The sequence below is a fragment of the Bos mutus genome, chromosome 14, assembly GCF_027580195.1.
Source record: "Bos mutus isolate GX-2022 chromosome 14, NWIPB_WYAK_1.1, whole genome shotgun sequence".
In the NCBI taxonomy this organism is placed as follows: Eukaryota; Metazoa; Chordata; class Mammalia; order Artiodactyla; family Bovidae; genus Bos; species Bos mutus.
This window is the reverse complement of record NC_091630.1, coordinates 19662501-19679192: the sequence shown is the minus strand read 5'-3', so window position 1 is coordinate 19679192 and position 16692 is coordinate 19662501. Positions and strand designations below refer to the sequence as shown.

Here is a 16692-nt window from a genome sequence, read left to right as displayed (position 1 = left end):
GACTGTCATCTGACATCCTCAGAATGTTATCTTGTCTACCTTATCATTGAGAGCCTCTGCAGTGGTGCTGTTTTGTGGATATTCACAAGGGATACAAATATTTCATGGGGCTTCCCTGATGGCTCAGTGGTAAAGAATCTGCTTGCAATGCAGGAGACATAGGAGATGCAAGTTTGATCCTTGGGTAGGGAAGATCCCCTGGAGGAGACAATGGCAACCCACTCCAGTATTCTTGCCTAGAAAATCCCATGGATAGAGGAGCCTGGTGGGGTCATGGGGTCATAAAGAGTAGGACATGGCTGAGCAACTGAGTGTGAACACACACACACACACAAATATTCAATACCCTTTCTCCATTCCAAAAGATCATCCATACACCTATTTCACAGTCCTCCTTTTTACCAAATTTCCAATTCCATCCTTTCTAATTCTCTGACCATCTGGCTAAATCATTAACTACTACTTATGAGTTGGTATAGATTTGCACTTCTGGCTATTTTTCAGCCTAAACAAAGTGGATATTCAGACGTACTGTAAAGTTCTACCAACGGGCAGGATTGTCTTTCTCCACTATTTTCCAGGGCCACTCTGAGTGAATATGCACCAGTCTGTTTCCAGCTAGTGCTGGTAATAGAATGATCTTTTTTTGATCATTAACTGGTTACAGGGAGCTCCTTATGAAGTCATGGGTGTGGGCTGAGAAAGGGAAAGCAATGTAGCACAAGTAGTGGCCATAGGAAGCTGAGTCACCTAATTATATAACTTCTTGTACCTTCCAGACCTGCTGTAGACCTATCATATATATTATACATATATATATCTATATAGGTGACAGACTGGGACTGCACGTAACTGAGTCTATGGTATGGGGATCAAATGACACAGTTAATTTATAGTGGATACCTTAGGTCATGTGGTCATCAAGTGTCCAAGGCCAGGAGTTCAAGAGCCTAGGAATGTGCTTCCAAGGGGAAAAATCAGCAGCTGTTTCTCTGAGGGAGAAAATCAACAAAAAAGCCTGGTGTTTTCCCAAAACATTAGTATTCTAAGTTTTGATTTTTATATAGGGCTTGCCCCATGATTGTTGAGTCATCCCCTTTTTTGGTGGGGGGTGGGGGATGAGCCCCCCACCATATAACACTTTTAGGGAATCACAATGAGATTTATTGGGAATGGAGGCCATAGCCAGTCAGCATCTTTCCTTTCATGTTTTCTTCATTGAATTATATTTCTTCCTAGCCAACTTATTCTAATATTTATTATAGAAATGTATTGAATATATTTTAACTCTCCTTCCCCAAATATAAATCATTGATGCATTATTTATCTATCATACTTCCCCTAAATTTGGAAAATATCAGAAGCTTCTTTATATCCTTTTTCATGCTTCTAAGGAGTTTGCTAGAAGTATCTTCTTTTTTTAAAAAATCAGGTTACTTTGTTGTAAAACAAAACACAGATAGATCCCCTCTTCCAAGTGAAATATATAGCTTAGTCAATTAGAAAGTGAAAGTGAAAGTCGCTCGGTGGTGTCTGACTCTTTGTGACCCCATGGACTGTATAGTCCATGGAATTCTCCAGGCCAGAATACTGGAGTAGGTAGCCTTTCCCTGCTCCAGGGGATCTTCCCAAGCCAGGGATCTAACCCAGGTCTCCTGCATTGCAGGCGGATTCTTTACCAGCTGAGCCACAAGGGAAGCCCAAGAATACTGGAGTGGGTAGCCTATCCCTTCTCCAGCAGATCTTCCCAACCCAGGAACTGAACCTGGGTCTCCTGCATTGCAGGCAGATTCTTTACCAACTGAGCTATGAGGGAAGTCCAGCTTAGTCAATTACCATAAGGCAAAAGCATTTGTAACTACAACCAAAGTTCAGCAGGTAAAAATTACCACCCACTCCAGAAGCCTCTTCCATGTTCCCTGTGTCAATCAACCCCTTACTTCCCTTCACAAGTAACCATTACCTACGCTTTAACAGTAATCACCCAAATGTGCATCCTTAGGTCCTATAGTTTAGCAGCTTTAAAAAAAATGAATGTGCTTATTTAAAAAAAAATGCTACAGCTTTCTTTTAATCTATAGGTTCCTGCTCCATCTCTCTTTTCCTTATAGTTTATCTGTGGATGAACCCAGTCTGCTGACCCGTAGAGTTTCTCACAGTCATGACACATTCCACTGTTCCTCTGTCTTCTGTAGCCCTGTAATGTGGTAGAAGGATTTAGAGGCTTGATCAGACTCAGATATAATTCCTTTGGCAACATTCTAAGAGTGTTCTTCCATCAGGAAGCATGTAATATCTGTCTTGTCCTTTTTGTGATGTTAACTCTTGCTGATGCTCAGTGCTTAGATTCCTTTATTCACTGGGGCTGGCAAAATGGTTATATTTATTTTAGACTTATGTTTTCATTTAGCAGATGGAATACTTTCATAAAGAATTGCTTCCCCTCATCTACTTTTTGATTACCCAGTGGTGCTATTCACACAGGAGAGACAAGATAAATATTTGACTCTTTTATTTACCAAGCATCAAAATCATGAATCTGAGTCCCTTTCATCTTCCAATAGTATGCATATATATATATATGCATGACTTTGTGGACTTAAGCATATTTGATGTGTTCCATTTAATTGCAGTTATCTTTTTGAAACCTCAAAGCCTGACGGAAGCCTCTTAAAGTTGTCTCCTGTTTATTTTTCCCGGATGTCCTTTGTAGATATGAACTCCATGGACTGAAAACTCAAGAACAACTTCTCTAGCTCAGCCTTTTCTCCATTCATTTATGGCCTTAACTGACCAGGGAATATGTTTGAAGAGCGGGCACACCCTCTATAGAAAGAGAATATGTGCTTTCTGTTTACAAATATTCCTGGCTTTGTATTGAGAGCCTGGAGCACTGGCTTCCTGTTGGGCCATTCTCCTCTGAAAAGGAGATTGCTTTGCCAGTGTTGTCCACCTTTTCCGGAAAGATTTGATATTAATAGTTTTTCTCCAGAATGACTTGTTCTTCTATGAGGCATGTGCTCTTGCCTAGTCAAACTTAGCTACAATAGAATTAAAAACAGCTGAAAAACTATCTTTTACTGCTCTCCCCCTGAAATTCCCTATGTAATCCAATAAATATCTGTAAATTAACCTTTGGGAAAGATAAATTAGTCTTATTAAATGCGAGATTGCCTCAGGCTTCTTGGGGTGGGGTAGAAGGACTTGCTTTCAAAACGTGCTGTGCCTTGAAAATGTAATTTCCTATGCCCAGTGGAAATTTATCACATCTCTCACCTCTGGGTAACTTGCTTTTCCTTTAGTTCAAATGCTGTGTTTTCTGTTTTCATCCTCTCAAGCTTGGACATTCTGAACTTTTAAATTCTCTCAGTTCTATTTCTGTGACAGTGGTTTTCAGGCAACAGAAGTGAGAAGTTGATGAGGAAACATTGACGGAAGAAGTGATACTTGGCCCAGCATACAAAACAGAACCTCCCACAGGAGAGAGTAAAGGTGGTTTTGAGAAGCTTATGGCGTCAACACCTGTGACAGTTTTCTTTTGGTTTATTTCATTCATATTTTTAGGCTAGATAATATGCATTTACAAAAATACCCATTTACAAAAATGGGTATTTTTATTGTGTAAGACTCTTCTGGAAAATGTCCCTTCGCTTCAGTTGTGTCTGACTCTGTATGACCCCATGGACTGTAGCCCACCAGGCTCCTCTGTCCATGGGATTCTCCAGGCAAGAATACTGGAGTGACTTGCCATTTCCTACTCCAGGGCATCTTCCTGACCCAGGGATCAAGCCCACGTCTCTTATGTCTCCTGCATTGGCAGGTGGGTTCTTTACCACTTTTGGTTTCTATCATTCATGTTTTTAGGATAGAGAATATGGATTTATACTTATGGATATTTTTATTGTATAAGAATCTTCTGGAAAAGGTCTGTCTGATTCCCTGGGCTTAAGTGCTTAGCCTGATAGTCAAGGCCATTCACAGTCTTACTACCATCCTCACTCTGAACACTCAGTGACTCCCTATTGTCTGTTGGACAGAGCATGCAATTTTCCTACAACTCCTATTTACCTCCCCCGGCTCATCTCCTTGGCTTTTCTGTGGGCACCTCTTTAGATCAGCTATATTAGATGGTTCCCATTTCCCTGGCATACCCCATGCTTTCCTACTTTGGCTTTTGCTCACATAATTCCATTTGGAATGACCTTGCGTCCCATTGCTAACTGCAGAAATCTTACTATAATATCTTAACATGAGCTTGAAATTCCTTTTTTCCCGAGATTCTCTTCCTGATTCCTACAAAGGAATTACTTCATTCCTCCTTTGAATTCTTTGAAATACATTGTTTTGATATATGGTTAAAGATTGCTATTGGCATCCTTTACATATTTGTTTGATACATGTGCTTATGGGATATAAGTAGGATGGACATATACCCAAATGTTATTGAGACAGTTCCAGTTTTCCTGGGCTAGTCTCAGAGTATGTGCTGTCCCAGTACCCTGTCTGGTTAACTCCCTGTTGCCTTCTCCTTAAGCTTCCCAGGTGATGCAGTGGTAAAGAACCTGCCTGCCAATGCAGGAGACAGAAGAGGTTTGGGTTCAATCCCCGGGTTGGGAAGATCCCCTGGAGAAGGGAATGGCTACGCACTCCAGTATTCTTGTCTGGAGAATCCCATGGACAGAGGAGTCTGTCAGTCCATAGGGTTGCAAAGAGTCAGACATGACTGTAGTGACCTAGGATGTACATGCCTTCTCCAAAGTATCTTGATCTGAATGATGAATTAAGTAGTCACCCATGGAATAAGTCACTGGGGGACTGGGGCTGCCTCATACTCATTCTTGAATTGCTGGTCATTTATCAGGAGGGGTGATGGAACCCACATACGGTGGGCAAAGGGGCGACAAAGTCCACAGGAAGGAGACTGCCTTGTGCTGGGGCAGGGCCCACGTTGCAGAGGCCATCAGGAAATGCTAGAGGTCAGTTTTGACTCCTCCCAGAGCTAGTCCTCCTCATGGCATTGCCCGGAGCTATTACTTTCCCATCAGAAAGTTAGATTCCCTGAGGATTTAATAAACAATCTCTCCCAACATGAAAAGCTGTGGGCATTGTTTCTTCCTTGGGTCCTTGCAGTTGGAGCTTCAAAGAATACTCGGGTATTGTGTAGAATATTGAATATGCACGTGAAAAGGACTTTGTTTATTTACTTATTATTTATTTATTTTCCATTTCTTTTCATTTTTAAAATTAGCCTACAGAAAAGTCAACAGAACTGTACATAGTGATAGTTCCTTCATTTTGATACATGCACTTTTCCTCTCTCGCTTAGTTCATATTTATACACGTTGGACTAAGTTTGTGTTTAAGTACGATGTATGTATAATGTCCACATTCTCCTTTTGCATCATTTGTATATAGTTTGAGTACATCATGGTACTTCACCCCTAAATACTTCCACATGTTTCTTTTAAGGATATGGACATGCTTCTAAGTAACCACAATGTCATTATTACACCCAAGACAATTAACAGTAATTCTACAAAGTCATCTAATATACAGTCCATACTCAAATGTCTTCAGACAAGTTTTGGATCTTGAATCCATTTGATCCATTATGTCTCTTTCATCTCTTTTAATCTTGTATAGTCTCTGTGCCTGTTTTTGGTGTCTGTGTAACTTATTTTTGACATACAGTGTTTGAAATCCTTCCCCCCTCACCCTTGAAAGAATTTTGCCTTTACTTAGATTCTTCCTCCTCCTCTCTCTTCTAAAGAAAGTTGCCAGATCTGCTCTCTGCTGTTTAGAATTCCCTGATGAAGACTCTAAAGATAGGTTAATGGGCTGGAGTGAGTGAGAGGCAGAAGGAGTTTGGTCCTGAGGCTTTAGAAAGGCCCAAGCTCCTCTCCTGTGGCCCACACCCACCCTGTAGCTCTGAAGTGTGGGGCCTTGGAGAGGAGTGGAAGGAAATTGGAAGAAAAATTGCTGTGAGCTATATATTAGATTCTTTTTAGTATTTTTCCAGAACCAGGAAAGATTATGTTTATTAGTTACTTTTGGACTATGTTTTCCTGGAATATGACATCCCCTCAGAATGAGGCTTCAGGGGAAGTCAGTATTTATTCTGCTCATACACAATCTTTGCTCTTCAAAGGAGAAAGCATTAACACCCAGAGAGAGAGAAAGCTTTCTTATGGCTGTGGTCATAAGCCTTAGAATGTCTTAAGAGGATTTTAGCAGACTGCAGAGTTTTGTCATCCAAATTGGGACATGTTTGAGAGTGAAACATTTATAGTGAATATAAAATAATTATTGACAATGAAAATATTTATTTCAGGCCATGTGCTTAAATCAGGTTGGTGTCAGGCAAACCAAAATATATGGTTAACCTGGTTATATACACCTGCTGTTTGCACCACAATTTATCTTGTCCAAATGGATGAGAGTTAAAAATAAACATGGAAAAATGAAAAAAATGAATGCAGGTACACTACTATGCATAAGTATTAGATTAAACCATATGAAACTCTTATAAAAGCCACAATTTTGTGAGGTATCTGTAATGATTTCAAAATTTGGGCATATCTGCTGTTTACTTCTTTAAGTAGTGAATTCTTTGAGGATAAGAATTGTTCATTTTTCATTCTGTTGTTTGTTTTTTGTTCATTTTTCATCATTTATTAGTACCTACAGCATGCAAGCACTATGCTAGATGCCGGGGATGGATCAGTGACACTGAGTAGGATACCTGGTTCCTAAGAGCAATATAATATTTAGTTAGAACTGAGCATAAAGGAAAAGCATAGTAAGTTCATGTTTGTTATTTGGTGTTGCAAAAAAAAAAAAAAAAAAGCAATTAAATGCCAATTGAAGTACCAAATTATCTTGCTGCCATTCTTGTGGCACCCTCACAACTGATATCTGAAAACATGTGACCCCCTGTGTACCCTCTTTATTCTGCCTTAAAGAAGAATTGCCTCAAAGACATGACACGATTTTTGCAAGGAACAATACAAGAAGCTTGTAGTAGAAGAACGACGTGGAAGTGCATGAGGCATCATGAATGTTCTGACTTAAGTTTTTTCAGGGACCTGTCTGAGCTGCAAGAGAGGAAGTGATCCTTAATTGCTTGGTGGTAATGAGTGGAAAATTATTCATAGAAGCAATGCGGCTGGAGATATCACACATTGGCTTAAATTTTTATTGAGTGCTAGGCCTCTGGGGATTAACTTTGGATCTAAACTATTCCTAATTCACAGAAGTAAGTGTCCACTGAGGATGGTGAACTTTGAACTAACCTACCACAAAAGTAAGCATACAGCTGTCATTGTGATAAATGCAAAAAGGGAAAGGAATAGCAGGTTGCAAAGTACATCAGAGAAGGATAAAATTTTCTTTTGGGGGTCAAGTAAGATCTCTCTGAGGAAATCATCTTGAACTTGAGACCCAGTGGAGGGCAGCAGACCCTACAGGGATCTGGCTGGAGCTCAGCAGTGGAGGAAGAGGGTAGTGCCAGGTGAGGTCAAGGAATTTTCCTCTGGAAAGAAGTGGAATTGTTAGATGGGCCCTTTAGAAGGTGAGATGGGAAGGTGTTGATCACTTAGGATGTGGAGACCTGAATATCACAATAGAAACCAATCAGTGGAGAACTGTATACAGTTTGGCAAGGCTGGAGTGTGGAGTGTGAAGCCAGACACCATCTCGAACATTGAGTCCTTCCTGTAAGTAACAGGGAGTCACTGAAGAGTGGTATGAGTAAGGGAATGACGTATCAATTGTGTATTTGAGAAAGAGAAATCTCAAGGATGAATGAATTCATTGAAGACGTCAAAAGCTGGAAGATCTTAACTTGTTCAGCAGATTGGGGATGAAGATTTGATCTGAGATAGTGGCAGTAAAGAGACAGAGTAGAGACAGAGTAAGAGACAAAGATCCTCTGTAAGCACAATCTATAGAATTTGGTTATTGATGAGAAGAGAAAGTGGACTATGGTCAGGTTCCTCGTTTGTGTGATTAATAAGAAGGGCTGGCAGGGTGGGGGACTGGTTTGGGTAACACATGATGAATTAGGTTTGTTCCTGATAAGTGCCGGGGCTCCCCAGGTGGTGCTAGTGGTAGAGAACCTGCCTGCCAATGCAGGCGATGTAAGAGACTCAGGTTCAGTCCCTGGGTTGGGAAGATCCCCTGGAGAAGGGCATGGCAGTCCACTCCAGCATTCTTGCCTGGAGAATCCCATGGACAGAGGATCCTGGCGGGCGATAGTCCATAGGGTCACAAAGAGTCGGACATGACTCAGCGACTTAGCACACACTCTGATAAGGGCTAAGTACCTGTAGGAGATCCAGCCTGATGTTAACTAAGCAACTGTTTAGTTAATATTTTCTGAAGTTGATGGAATTCTCTGAATAGTTTTCATATGTTAATATGGTATCTACTGAGAGAGTTGGACGCATTCAAACTACTTAGGAAAGGATTCTTGAATTTTACAACTGACAGATTGCTTTATTTTGAATTACTCATGACAGGCTTTGTGTGTGTGTGTGTGTGTGTGTGTGTTTTGAAAGACATTTGACTTTGTCACAGTTCTGAAAATATGTTACTTCTGGTATGTTTAGATGGTGGGTTTTCAAAAACAGTTAAATATTACAACTAGGCTTGCTGCATTTTGTGTTTTGCCCCGTTCAGTTTCCCATTAAATATACAAGCATAACATCTGGTACTCTTATTTTTAAGGACTCTGGGGAAAGAATAGCAGTGATTAGACTGAGCACTTGACAATCATCCAGTTGTAATATTTTTGTCTAGAGTCGAGTTCGGGGCTGACTGAAATGTCCATGTCAGGAGCAACACTGTGTAATGTTGCAGAGAAGCCACTTAGGAGAATTCCTAATATGGTTGGAGCATTCTTGAGATGCATGGAATAGCCCATTTGTGCGGTATCATCCGTGATGGGAATGCAGCCTGAATGCATCCAGGCCGGGATGACAGAATCCACAGAGCACTTCTTTTCTGTTATTTGTCAGGCTATAGCCCTGTTGGCTGATGATGACAATTCTTCCTTCTTTGCTTCATTTGTCAATGGCAAATCCTTGGACCCTGAGCTGGGAAAGTCCCTTTCCTAGTTTGAAAGTCATATACTGTACGAGATGGAAGGGGCCTTGATAATTATCTTCATGGCAACCTACTCCAGTATTCTTGCCTGGAAAATCCCATGGATAGAGGAGTCTGGAGGGCTATAGTTCATGGGGTTGCTAAGAGTCAGACACGACTGAGTGACTGAGCACAAACCCCTGGCATTTTTACAGATGAGAAAAACGAGATGCCGAGGTTAAGCAATTTGGCCGCAGTCATCCAGTTCATTGGGCTTCCCCAGGGGCTCAGCGGTAAAGAATCTGCCTGCAATGCAGGAGACGCAGGAGGTATGGGTTTGATGCCTGGGTCGGGAATATCCCCTGGAGAAGGAAATGGCAACCCACTTCAGTATTCTTGCCTGGAGAATCCCATGGACAGAGGAGCCCGGCGGGCTACAACCCATAGGGTTGCAGAGAATTGGACATGACTTAGCAATTGAGCACATCCAGGTAATTACTGAACCCTCTGCTCAGCTCCCCTCCTCGTTCAGAATGGGCAGGAGGGCAGCCTCCCTATTGCTTTTAGTTTGTTATTTGCCAGAACTTCGAGTCTTCCTTCACTTTATAAAGCCTCTGGGAAATAGTCTTAACTCCTCTGAAAGAAGAAAAAACATGTTTACTCAGAAAGCTTATTTTTGTTTTTCTCCAAATGGATGTTTGTTTCAAGGCGGTGTGACTCCCCTGTATTCTGAGAGAGCTTTCACCACACCGCATGACATCTCTCTAATGGCCAGGGCTGCCCAGCTGGACATCTGTGCAACAGTCGCAGCAAAAGCTCGTACATTTGGGGGCATGGCAGTGTCTCTAAACTCTGGAAAGGATGGATGCTACAATATGCTACCCAGCCCGTGGCCTGGATCTTTAGGCTGAGTGATCCTGGGAACTTCCTTAGAAGCAACTGTTTATCAAGCCTTCAAAGGGATCCTTGATTCTTAAAATTAAAAATCACAGAACACCATCCTGGGACTGAGCACCCCTGGGATTCCTGAGCACCCCTGGGATTTGGCTGCTGCTGCTGGGCAGATGGGTGGTACTTGGAGCTCAGTGCAGCCAAGGAAGGGGAGAAGGGAGGTTTGAAGATGAGTGTGAGTGAGGAGAGGAAAAGAGCTTGTGTGGTGCTGACCATCTACTGTCTCAGCATTGTGGGGGAAGGACTCGGGGGCCCTTTCCTCAGGCTCATCATGTCTACTCGGTCCCAGCTCTCTCTCCAGACTTTGAGGCCTGGGTGTGGGGTGGTGGGCAGGAGCAGGTGGTCAGCATTGCTCTGGCTTGTTCGTGTTGTGTGTGCTCTGAGATGCCAGGTACTTGGGTTTAGAAAGCCAAGAGCCTTTATTTTGCTCCTCTGGAATGTCTCTTCTGTGAGGCAGTGGACGTTGCGGGAACCTCCTTCTGGAAAGAGGGAAGGATCTCAGGGGATAAGACAAGGAGGGAGGAAGATCAATTACTAGCTCAAAACACAATTCGACCACATTTGTAAGAGCTTGGTGAAAGAGAAACAGAGGCCATGGAGTGTGATCTTCTCAACCTGAGCTGTTTCCAAAAGCAGCAAATGAGTGCTGCTCTCTGAGCTAAGAGAATGATGAGAAAATGCATCCTGGTGGATTTCTCTCCAATCTTTAGAGTAAATAGACTTTTAGAGTAAATAGACTTGCTGTGGCAAACTTAATTCTGTAAGGAAAAGGCCATAGGATACTGCAGCTCTGTGGGAACTCAGAGATGATCTGAGATGGACATGCTCTGTCCTTCCAGATCCCTTCTCCGCTCCTCTCCATGCTGTTCTGGGTCCTGGGAGGCTAGTGTCCATGAACCACATCAGTCATGTATTTGGCCAGTAAGAGGTCTTGCTTTACCATCCCTTGGTGGTTTCCTTAATCCTGTATACATCTTATAAATAATCCCCTTCATAAAAGCTCCCATTTGAGTATGTGATCTCTTTCTTGCTAGGACCCTGAATGGCTACACCGTTTAATCCTATGTGACCATTTACAGATGAGGAAACTGAGGCACAGAGAGGTTGACTGGCTTTTCAAATGGTGTCCCTTTTCTCATCCTTTTCCCAGCCATGATTGAGTATTTACAAGTTGAGATCCTGAGGCCCTGGAATGCTGGGCTGAGAATGAGAAAACCTCTGACACTAGAGTCTGCTCAGCGCTAATGTGATGACACATTTCTAAGAAACTTCCATTTATTTAAAAGCTGTGTCCTTATAAGTGTTATTTTATGTGGTATATCTGGAGAAGGAAATGGCAATCCACTCCAGCACTCTTGCCTGGAAAATCCCATGGACGGAGGAGCCTGATAGGCTACAGTCCATGGGGTCACAAAGAGTCGGACATGACTGAGCGACTTCACTATGTGGTATATGGGGCTTCCCAGCTGGCTCAGTGGGGAAAGAGTTCACTGGCAATGCAGGAGACATAGGCAGATGTTCGTTTGATACCCTGGTTGGGAAGATCCCCTGGAGGAGGGCATGGCAACCCATTCCTGTATTCATGCCTGAAGAATCCCATGGACAGAGGGGCCTGGTGAGTTACAGTCCATAAGATCGCAAGAGGCAGACACAACTGAAGTGACTGAGCACGCATAAATGCATGTGGTGTATATACATAATGGGATATTATTTAGCCTTCAAAAAAAGGTGATCCTGTCAGATGCAATAACATGGATGGTCCTTGAGGATGTTAGTGAAGTGAAGTCACTCAGTTGTGTCTGACTCTTTGCAACCCTGTGGACTGCAGCCCGATAGGCTCCTCTGTCCATGGGATTCTCCAGGTAAGAATACTGGAATCGGTTGCCATTTCCTTCTCCAGGGGATCTTTCCAACCCAGGGATCGAACCCAGGTCTCCTGCATTGCAGGCAGATGCTTTATCCTCTGAGCCACCAGGGAAGGATGGTGAGGATGTTATGCCAAGTGAAATCAGCCAGTACTGCATGATTCTACTTACCCAAGCTATCAAGAAGTTCAAACTTGTAGAAGCAGAAGGCAGAGTGGTGGGAACCAGGGGCTGGGGGAGAAGGAAAAGGGGAGCTGCTCTTCAATGGGCGTGAGGTTTCAGTTATGCAAGATGAATGAGCTCTAGACATCTGCGGTACAGCATCGTGCCAGTGATTAACCAGACTATATTACACAGTTAAAATTTTAAGAAGGTCGATTTCATGTTATTATTTTTTTAACCAGAAAAGAGAAGCACAAAAGGTATTTGAATCGGTTAAAAAGTAGTTAGAGAACAGAGTCCCTCTGGGAGGACACTGTCCATGGGGGCGCGGCTGGGTTGGCAGAAAGGAAGGAAACGCCTCCTTCCTCCAGCAGGGAAGCACCTGCTGCAGGGCGGGGCTGGGGATGAGGGTGGCTCCCCCCGCCCTCCTCGGCTCATGCCTCCTGCACCCTCCCAGCCCCAGCAGGCGAGGACTCAGAGCTGCTGGTCATGCCTCTGACCATGAGTGAGTGTTGAGTGTGTGTGTGTGTGTGTGTGTGACAGAGAGAGAGAGGGAAGAAGAGGGAAAGAATGAATTCACATTCTTCCTTTTAGTAACTTTCCCAGGTTCTCTTGAAGAGTCTTTTTTGACCTCTCACATTTCATTGCTTCTAAGACATACTTTACTTTCCTCACATTTTAATACTCTGATACCCGGCTGTGTCTGGCACTGAAAGCATCTTTTATTGCAACTGGTCAGGCGATGGCTGTGCTGCAGCTGCATTTCCTGTGTGTGCGTGAACTTGGTAGATCTGGGGGCACAAGACGAATGAAACCGCTCATTGTTGCAGTCTGTGGTCTGTTCCATGATCACCAGAGAGAGGGATGTGGTCCTAGGTGCTTAGTGAAGTCTTCTGCTGGCACCTGTTAGTAAGAGTTTCTTGCCAGCATCAACACTGTGGAAAGGCATCAGAAACTTAGAAGGAAATCCCCAATGCAGTACTCTTTTAAGACACGCTGCATCACTGAGTTTCTTGGTGGCACAGAGGACAATATTGTGTGGAAAAACACAGTCATTGGACCTGTGACAAAAGTGATTCAAAAGTGTGAATCACTTCTGTGATTGGATGTCTAAATCAAATTAAATTGGAGCACCCCAACCAATTTATTTCACTAATATTTTTACATTTTCTTTTTTTATGAGTATAATAAAACCCACCTACCCTATTAATAAGCCTAACAGAGCCTTTTCAGTAAACACATGATATTTAAGATACAAAAGAATTTTACAAAATTAAGGGTTTTACAAAATTTTACAAGAGATATTAAGAATTTAAGATACAAAAATTCTTAATCTTACTAGTGTATCACAGTTTAATTTGCAACCATTTTTTTTCTTTCCTAATGTTACATAAAATAGCATTGTCTCTCACAACCAGTGAATCTTAATCAATGAAGTATGGTAATGAAGTAGGAAGTTGATTAAATTATCATTATGAATCAAAAGATGAGTTGGAAAGCTAAGAACTGAGGAATGAGTTTAGTAATCCTTTGACTCAATATTTATTAAATGTCTACTGTGAGACCAGCACTGGGATTGGCATGAGGGTACAGCAATGAACAAAGCAGATATGATCGCTGGGCTCACAGTGAAGACAAGATACATTGAATAAGTAGTTGCGTGTATGATATCATAGAGAAGACTTGCGGGTTTCTTTGGAAGTATAAATAAAAGAGCTTAACGTGGTCAAGGGGAGCAGATGGCCCAAGTGAGGATGAGACACTTAAGCGGAGAATGGAAAGATGAGCAGGAGTTAGCCAGGTGGAGGTGAGTTGGGGAAGGGGAGGGTAGTCCTGGCAGAGGGAACCACGTGTGAAAGCTGGGACCTGGCTAGGAGAGACTGAAGCAAGTCCAGTGCAGTGGGAGCCCAGACAGTGGTACGGGGATGAGAGACAGGCTAGAGAAGTAGGCAGGCCTCAGATGACCAAGGGCCTGATAAGTCAGGCTAGGGAACTTGGCTGTCATCCCATGGATAAGAGGAGCTTATGGGAGGGGTTTCAGGAGGGATGTGGTGTGTCATGCTCAAGTTTTATAACTTCGTTCTGGCTGCTGTGCAAAAATGGAATGCTGTAGATCAAGGGCAGATGAAGGGAATGTGGTGGTAGTCATCTTCACTGAACAAGAGATGTGGTAGCTGGGAGGGGGAGAAGATATCAAATGATGCTAGAGAATCCTGTACCAAACAATAGTCCCCATCACTGACAGCTTTCCTCAGATATTATGTCTGTAGTTGCTGACGACCTATATCAATAACTTTCTTTCTTTTTGACAGAGTGACTTCTTCTGACTTGAGCTTGCAGTGTGCTTTGAGAGATCCTCTACCAGGTAAATGCAGTACAAATTTCCTCTGGTTTATAAACCAAGACTTTCTCCCAAGATTTCCTGAGATCAAAATCCAACATCTTATTTAATCCCTGCAACAGCCCTTAAGTTAGGTTTATTTTCATGTTATACAGGAGGAAATTGAAACATAGAGAAGTTAGACAGCTTGCACAGAGAAGTTAGATCAACATGCACAAAGGCGTTCATCACACCATAAACTATACTTGCCAGATAAAGCAAAACAAGAGGAGAGAGCTGAAATATCCAACAGCAGGCAAACTGTTAAATCATTTGATGAAGTTACTTTAATAATAGTCTACATGAGATTAAGAAGTTTTTTTCCTATTCCTCATTTGCTAAAAGCAAATTAATTATTTTGGGTATTGAATTTTATTGAAAGCTTTTCTAATCTACTAAGCTGTTAAAATGATTTTTATTCTTTATCTGTTCATGGTAATTTCTATTAATTGATTTTCTAATATTATATACCTTGCATTGCTAAGATAAAACCAACTTGGTCATGATGCATTTTCCTTTCTATCTTTAGCTAAGATTTAGTTTTAGTCTTGAGATTGGATACAGTTTTCCTTTCTGGTATTTTCCGTGCCAGGAATGGTTTTCAAAATATTGGAATTACTTGAATGTTTAATGATAAAGGAGTAAAACATTTGAGTCCTATTGTTTTCTTTGAAAGGAGAATTTTTACCTGCTCATTTAGTTTCTGATTTATTTACATTTTCTGATTTCTTCTTGAGTCAGTTTTGACAAATTTTGTTTTTGGTTATATGTTCATTTTCTGTTGGATATATATGCAGCAAGGGAATGTCTGGATCAGGGGGGTAAGTATACATTCAGTTTTAGCAGATAATATCAGTTTTTCTAAATGCTTGTATTGATTTAAAATGTACATGCTAAGCGGGAGTATATGAGAGTTCCGATTGCTCTGTATCCTTTTCAGCACAAGGTATTTCTGTTTTGGTTGATTATTTAGTCTGTGCTAGTGGGTGTGAAGTATTACAGTGACATTGTAGTTCTGTATTTGCTTGTAGGTTAATGAAGTTGGGTACTCTTTCATATGTTAATTGACTATTTGAATATCTTGTTTTGTCAAAAGCCCTTTCTAGTCTTAAAAAAAGGGGGGAAATGCTTATTCAGGTCTTCTGAAACAAAAAATTGGGTTGCTTTGTTGAATTGTCTTGTAGAATTACAGATATTTTTAATAATAAGTGTTATGGATTTGAGGTCTTGTTAGAATATATATGTTGTAAATACCTACTTTTGTTTCCTGTGGTTTACCCTTTCACTCTTTTTGTGGACAGAAATTCCTTTAAAATAGTGTAAATTATCCATTTTTTTTCCTTTTGTGGTCGGCACTATTGTACTTATTTAAGAAATCTTGGCCTTATTCTAAGATCACAAAGAAGTTGTACGTTTTCATCTGAAAGTTATATTATTTTTCTTTTACATTTGAGCCACAATACATCTGGAATTGGTTTTATTGTGTACGACGGGAGGTAGAGGGTCAAGATTGATTTTTTCCATGTGGACATGCACTTGATCAGGAGCCATCCTTTGGTCATAGCTCTGTTTATCTACCTGTTTATTTCGGTTAGGCTCACTAAGGTACAATGAACACAGTAAAATTCATTCTCTTGAAATTGATGGTTTGATAAGCTTGAACAGTTCTATAGCCACCACCACAATCAAGATGCAGAACATACCCAACCTCTGAGAGAATGCTCCTTCGTAGTAACAATCACTCATCTGATTTCTGTCCCTAGATTTTTTTCTTTTTTCAGAATATATAAATGAAGCCATAGAGTATGTAGACTTTTGTTTCAGATTTCTTTTTTAAAAATCTCAAAGAATCTCAAAAATTCATCCCTGTGTTGCAGTACCAGTTGTTTGGTTTTTTTTTTAGAGTAGAATTCCATTGTGTAGATGGAACACAATTTATTTATCCATTCACCAATTGATGAACATTTAGATTATTTATAGTTTTTGGCTCTTATGAATAAAGTTATTATAATTGCTCACTTTGTAAATCTTTGTATGGATATATGTTTTAATTTCTCTTGGGTAAATTACTAGGAGTAGGTTTACTGAGTCATATACTGTGTAGCAAGTATATATTTAACATTATACAAAAAAATCCCTCTAGCTGTTCCCAAAGTGATTGTGCCATTTTGCATTCCATTCAGCAATGTATGATATTTTAGTTGCCCCATGGTCTTTCTCCAGATGGCGCTAGTGATAAAAAATTATTCA

The 16692-nt window shown here is 41.3% G+C and overlaps 1 protein-coding gene across 2 annotated transcripts in view; it reads left to right on the top strand.

Moving 5' to 3' along the window:
* The window catches only part of NCALD (neurocalcin delta), a 466586-nt gene that overhangs the window by 124312 nt on the left and 325582 nt on the right, over nucleotides 1-16692 (top strand). For both annotated transcript variants that reach the window (XM_070383063.1, XM_070383066.1), the window contains exon 2: nucleotides 14375-14427. The gene's annotated coding sequence lies outside the window, so the exon portion shown is untranslated. The remainder of the gene's footprint in view (nucleotides 1-14374; nucleotides 14428-16692) is intronic.